Genomic DNA, 7,483 nt, shown 5'->3' on the forward strand with positions numbered 1-7,483 from the left:
GGCACTGATTTGACAATGACGTGGTGCAAATGTAGTGCACTCTCCGTTGTGAGAGTGAGATTTTGACTTAGGGGTGAATTTTATTCACTTTAAAGATGTTAAGGGGGGGTAAATAAACGGAAGTTAAATTTAAGTGCTAAAATGAGTTTGGAGGATAAGTTCGGGGGGTGGGGGGAGGGGGGAGGGAAATGTCTCTTCTCCAATCATTACCACCACCACCACCATTACAAACCATCTACATTATTACTAGGGGTGGGCATATTTTGGTTTAAACCAAAAAAATCAAAAAACTAAACCGAAATTTAATTTTGGTTTTTCAATTTTTTGGATCGAATTTGATTTGTAATTTTAAAATTTCTGTTTTTCGGTTCGGTTTTCGCTTTTAAAAAAAAATTTGGTTCAACCGAAAAATCAAAATTTTATAAATAAATAAATATAATATATATAATATTATATTATATATATGTAATGTTTAGTAATTCACATTTACAATTAACATTTAACAGCAAATTCGTATACGCCGCAGCTATTTATGGATTGTTTTAGTGAGTCAAATATTTTATGGACTATTTTGGTGACTTTGGACTGTTTTATGAACTATTTATGCAAGGTTATGTTATATGTAATGATTAATGACGTCATGTATTATGTTAAGTTTATGATTATTTCATTTCATTTCATCCATGTTGAGTTATTTATAGTTATTTATATTAGGGAATGAAAAACAGGTTTGAAAAATATATTTTTTCTAAAATCCATCAATTTTAAATGCTCAATTATGAAACAGAGAGACTAACCACTTTAATATTTCAAATCGAAATAAAAATCCGAAATAACCGAACCGAATTTGTAAAAATCAAACCGAACCGAATTTATTTTGATTGGGTTACGGATATCATTTTTATCAATTCAAAAACCGATAAACCGAATCGATATTAAAAAATCAGACCGAACGTCCACCCCTAATTATTACTAACAAATATCAATATTTTTTCACTCAAATAATAATTTTATTGTATTAAATCAAATATTTTTCTAATATATAATTATTTTTTAATTATATTATATTTTTTATTATATATGCAAATAAATAAATTTTGCATATTCAAATATTGAAAAACAAATAGTCTTAATCATTCAGATTTTTTGAAGATAATATCTTAATCATTCAGATATACATTTAGATTCATACATCTAAATCTTAATAAAAATAAATGTAGCCTTAATATCTTTTCCTTTTCACCGAAATGATCCGTCACAGATGACAAAAATATACATTCAAAGGCGAGGGAGTGTAGGACTAACAAAAGAACATGAATTACATACCCCGATCCTCTAATAGGTGGCTTTTTTAATTTCAGACCATTCTTCAAAACAGTCACTTCAACGGTTCAACCTCCTCACGTCGCTAATATCCATATTTCTAAACAAAAAAGTGAACTTACTTTTGATAAGAGGCTAGTTTAACATTTGAAACTTTGAAAGGTGTACAACCATACACTTGCCTTTACGTCATGGTTTATTTCAATTTCCCTTTGACAGGAAAATATTTTACTTATTTTTTATATGTATATATAATAGAATGTTGAACCCTTTGATTATTAGTTTGTATATTTACTTTTTCATATTTTGAATCCTTAATGAAATTTTTGACTCCACCGCTGATCCAAATCCCTCTAAAAGCAAAACATGTCCTATTCGACATATGCATCAATTGATGCACTTTAATAAACACACCTTCTGAAGATTCTTCAGAGTCAAATAAGCGAGATATCCAAATCGAGGAAAAACTCTAAAAAATAAAAATACATGTTATTCAATTGAAGAAAAATTCAAAAATAATAATAAATTTAATTCAACTATCCACAAATATCATAACTAAGTTGTGTAAGGCATATCATCGAACGCCTTGATTGCATCAAAGCTCTTATTGGATGCATAGTCACACCTTTTTCTCTCTACAAGTCTGCAAAATAGCAATTTAACCAAATCAGGGACGGCTCAAGCCCATTAATGACCTAAAATTAAAAATAAATCGGAAGCCTTAAGATTTGGAGAAAGAATTAATATTTTTTTAATTTAAAGTCTATTCCTTAAGATGTAAAGTTGTTAATGTATTTCTTACAAAAGTATTTTGAGAACTCCTTCCGTTTTAATTTGTATATCTATTTGATTTGACATGGTGTTTGAAGTTTAAGAAAGTACATAAAATCTTCGAATCTTGTATCTTAAACTAAAGATATATAGAATATACCAAAATATTTTTTAATATTATGATTTTAAACATGTCTTGTGGAAAAAATTAAAACTTAAATGTTGACAAAAACAATTTTTTTTTAAATGAACTAAAAAAGGAAAAAAATAGTACAAAATATTTCTTTTTGAAAAATTACATAATAAATTTATTATTACTAAAAAAAAAATGAGACCCTCAAATTAGGCGCCTTAGGTAATTGCCGTATTTTCTAAGGCACAGAGCCGCCCCAGTAACCAACTTAAGCAAGAGGAAATAAGATAAAAGATGATTTACTCAAACTATTAAGGATTTGAGAAAGACGGGCATCTTACACGTCTATTCAGTTATCGTAACAGAACACGTAGCTTATTCCTTGTAAAATAACACTTATCAACTTTATAGATTTGAATTAGAAAACTCCAAATAAGAGGATGAATCTATTCTACCAAAAAATTTCCAGCGGTATCATTAGAAATAGTGAGCCTACAGAAATTAATGAAAATTGAAACTGAACAGTCAAAATAATTGTTTGAACGAGGTTGGAGAAATTTTTAGCAACAGAGAGAATCAGATCACCTTTTTTCCACAATGACATCAGATTACTTAAAAAGGATAAGATTAACCTAAATTGTGAAGATAACATGAACTGATGCAACCTTTCGTTTGATGTGAAGACACATTGCTGATGGAAAAAATTGAAGACACCTATGAACAAATAGCCAAAAGTCCATTGTACCCTTATTAAAATTTATTGACAATTAAGATACATGTTAAAATCATCTCTTATATATAATAGAGATTATATTTTATTACATCTATAAATTAAAAAGAAAAGAAAAATAATCCTAAACTACCCAACATCCCTATCCCACGTCTTTTTCCCACATGCCCCATTTCCCATATTCTCTCAACTCGCACATCCCACACCCCTGTATTAAAACACATACTAAGGGTTTGTTTGGTCTGAGGTATAGGTCATCCCTTGGATAAATAATTTTGAGATAAAATAAAAAATCATTTTATCTTATGTTTGATTGGAAGGATTAATCAATGCTGGGATAAGTTATCCCACCATTTACACCATAGTGATGAGATAGTTTATCTCATACACATGGTGGGATAAGTTATCGTAATCCCGGGATAACTAATCCCGATATTAGTTATTTCGGGATAACAATTTTCCAACCAAACGACCCCTAACAAAATTAAAAGAAGGAGAGAGAACAAGACTTTGGGTGCATTTGTTTTTTTTAAGATTAAGTCGTTTGAATCTGAATGAATATTTGAATGATTAAGATACTGTTTCTAGATCTGAATACTGAATGATTAAAACTATTTATTTTTTAACATCTGAATGTACGTAATATATTTATTCGTAATAAATATGCAACTCAAATTTTAAAAGTAATAGAATATTATATTATATATAAAAAATATTAGATAAAGTATTAACTTAAACATCAAAATTATTATTTGAGTGATAATTAAAATATTTCAAGATAAATATATTATGTTAAATATAATTATTGAACTATTTAAATTATTAAAAATAGATATATCAATTAAAATTATTGTGATAAGATATAAATATAAAAAATTAAATTTAACATAAAGTAATCTATCAATTAAACTGACCCAACAAATTAAAATAATTAGTCAAATATAATTTTGACTTAGATGCATAAATATTAAAGTATTTGAATAACTAATTAATAATCATCTAATTTTAACATTCCACTAATGAAAAAAATTTATATAACTAAATTACTGAACTCTCAAATGCTTCAACTTCAATACATTGGCTTGAGTACAAGTTCCTCACGCATATTGTGCATTATTTGAGAATCTTCAACTATCCGGTTAGGTTCGTTTGTTTCCTCAAATATTTCTTCTTGTTGTCCTTCTTCATCAAATACTACTTGAGATGTATCAAATTGATTAAATAATTCATCATTGATGTGTTCCTTTCTAATAAAATTATTAACTACAAAGCATGCAATAACAATATCTCTTTGGATATTGATTAGATATGGAACCATCTTGTCCAATATAGAAAATCTTGCTTTAAGTACTCCATAATATTTATCTGACGTTAAAATTAAAACGTTAATTTATCATATTAAAAGACGAAATAATTATTTTAATCATTTAAACTTTATTACTTACTAATCACTGTAGATTGTTGCTTGCTAATATTGACTATTTTTTGGGGCATGTTTTATGATTTTGTAATCGCCTTATTGTAATTGTGGTACTACTATCGTGTTAAACGAATGATTATTTTTCTTTGTGACGGGTTTTAAAAGTCTTGACTATGCCTAATTGATAATTTACAGTTGATTGATTTATATACTATCTTTAATTGAGAGACGTGGCTGATTACTTTAAATATGGTTTATGGTAAGTAATTACTTTTGATTGAGTCGTGTCAATTTTTTTCTAAAAATTAAGTACTATTAATTATTGTTTTCCTTGATTATGTGATCACTATATGGTAGTTCTTCTTTTCTTTGGTAAGTAAATAATTTGTATGACTGATTTGCTTAACCGATCTTTCCTTTATTGGATTTGACTAAATTTTGTGTGATTTTATATTTCCCTTAATTAGCATATAATCTGAAAAGGAAATTTGGTTGACAGACATCCCCTCACACGTTAATTATGGTAAATTTTGATACCTCTTCTTGATTTCATTTAACAAGTAGGAAGGATCTCTTTTTACTTGTTCTATTCATGGAAATTTCAAATGTTATAATTTGACATACCCTTGTTTATTTATTTATGGAAACTATAGTATGATTGGTGGAACGGATTGATTTACCCCATCCATTTAAGGGAACAATCCCCTTAATTGATTCATTATATGTTATTCTTCCTTCATTAAATATTATTCTTCCTTCATTATTTGGGATCATGGACGGCCCTCCTCACTATATAAACTCACCATTCTCTTTTTCTAAGTGGACAGACTTTTCCTTCGCTATTACTCCCTCTATTTTCTGTTAAAAGTACTTTGAAGTTCTTTGGCACTTTGGATTTCGAAAAACATTCGGTCTTCTCCTTGCTGCAATTGCTTTGGGTTCTATTATTATTGTTTAGTGCCTAATCAGTTAGTCTCTATCGACACATTCTTTTCTTATTCTGTAGCATTTGTGATAGCAAAGCATTGAAAGCATGTCTATAGGAACTAATTTAAAATAATTATGTTGTGCTTACTTGTTATGCCTGTGTTTCTTTGTTCCTCTATATAAGACAATCTGTTGGTATATTCAAGTATTCCTTCTATGCTTGTACCACTCTTTTGCACGTATGTGACAGGTATTAAGTGGTATTGGAAAAGTCTCCGGGGACTTGGGAGTGGTTTCTAATTTCTTTCTTAGTTTAGTTTCATAGCTTCATTTTATTTATTCCTTGGTGTGTATTGTAATACAAACCTCACTGATGTAATGGTAATTATTGGGATGGGGATTTGTGCTCTATGAATCGCGTAGGCAAACACAACCTTAGTTTGTCCATTCTTAATTATCCTACGCATCAAAACTTGTCCCATTTCCCCTCACACGAAGATTCTCGTCCTTACACTGTGAATAAAGCAAGTGATGAGCCGTTTTCATCACTTACAACTTTATTTTCTGCTAATCTTATTCTTTCTCTGAACAGCAAAAGGTTTCACTTCCTGAGGTTACTCAATAGCCTAAAGAAAGGATTTTTATTCTATTTTTTGTGTGAGTAAGTTAGCATGTACCTCTAGTGTACAAATGATTTTGCTTTTTTCATTGTCGTAAAGAAGATTAAAAAAAGAAAAGAATAGCTGACTAGAGTGAACTATAACCAGTTCTAGCTGTTTTCTTGAACAGTAGCACATTTGGTGTAAGTTGAAGACATTATGGGTATTGTTGTTTGTATTTTCTTATTCTGTGTTTACTTTGTTTGACTGTGGTTTCTTGTGAAAGTTTTGTCATAATTGAACACAGCTCAGGGTTTTACTTTTCATAGCTATTTTCTACTTTCTTTTTGATATTTTTGTTGGATTTTTGCTTTGTTTCTTGCATGAAAATGTAAGTTCTTTTTCCCCATTTTATTTTTTTAGGCCAAGGAGGGTGAGTGATGTGGTGGGTAGAGGGGCCAGTAGGGTTTTTTTTTTTTTTAATTCTTTCCAAATTAATGTGAAGATAATGTTTGATAGGATCTTATTGGGAAGACAAAGTGTGTGAATCACATTCAGCAGAGTGGGAGAAAAGGTGAAGAAATTTAAGAGAGGATTTTGAAGGATGAATGTTAGCTCAGCTAGAACTCCCACATCCAAAAGATGAGGGTGGCAGAAATGAGGATGTTGCGCTGGACGTGTGGGCTGACTAGAGGGGATAGAGTTCGGAATGAGAACATCCGGGAGAAGGTTGGTGTGACACCAGTGGAGTGCAAGATGCGGGAAGCCCGATTGAGATGGTTCGGACACGTGAAGAGGAGGGGCATGGATGCCCCGGTCCGTAGGTGTGAGAGGCTAGCGTTGGATGGTTTTAAGCGGGGTAGGGGTAGGCCGAAGAAGTACTAGGGTGAGGTGATTAGGCGAGATATGGAGCAGTTACAGCTCACCGAGGACATGACCCTAGATAGGAAGGTCTGGAGGACGCGAATCAGGGCAGAGGACTAGGGCCAGCCTGAGTCGCTAGTGTAGGGAACTACGTGGTGGGGGTTTATTCCTGTTAGGAGTCCGTGTCCCATGTTTTATTATGAATCTGTGTGTTTTCCTTTGTTTTAGATTACTTATGGGTGCCGTATTTATGTTATGTAATCTTGTAACCTTGTGCTGTGCTTTACTATGTGTTTGTGTGGTACCGCGTGTCTTGAGCCGGGGGTCTATCGGAAACAGCCTTTCTACTTCTTCAGAAGTAGAGGTATGGACTGCGTACATCCTACCCCCCCCAGACCCCACCGGGTGGGAATACACTGGGTTTGTTGTTGTTGTTTGTAAACTTTATTACTTACTAGATGGAGGAAATGGAAAGCCATTATCTAGATAAGATACAACTTTTGTTAGAACTCGTACATCATGTGCTACCCCTTCCCATCCAGCATAAACGTAAGTGCAGATCATATTAAAGTCACATTTTGCCAGAACGTTCTGATAGCATTTACCTTTTCCTCTTCCTCTATAAATAATTTATTGATTAGCAGGATCAACAACGTGTACTAATATCCTGTCTAGTGCACCTATTGGTCCCTGTCAATTTATATATTTGTGTCAAC

General features: G+C 31.4%; 1 long non-coding RNA gene across 1 annotated transcript; it reads left to right on the top strand.

The window, feature by feature from the left end:
- Window positions 1-4,527: 4,527 nt before the first annotated feature.
- On the top strand, window positions 4,528-6,526 carry LOC124887291. The gene is made up of 2 exons (XR_007044691.1): window positions 4,528-5,965; window positions 6,423-6,526. It is a non-coding gene; the product is annotated as an uncharacterized LOC124887291 (long non-coding RNA).
- The last annotated feature ends 957 nt before the right edge of the window (window positions 6,527-7,483 follow it).

Source organism: Capsicum annuum, chromosome 9, assembly GCF_002878395.1.
Source record: "Capsicum annuum cultivar UCD-10X-F1 chromosome 9, UCD10Xv1.1, whole genome shotgun sequence".
Classification (NCBI taxonomy): Eukaryota; Viridiplantae; Streptophyta; class Magnoliopsida; order Solanales; family Solanaceae; genus Capsicum; species Capsicum annuum.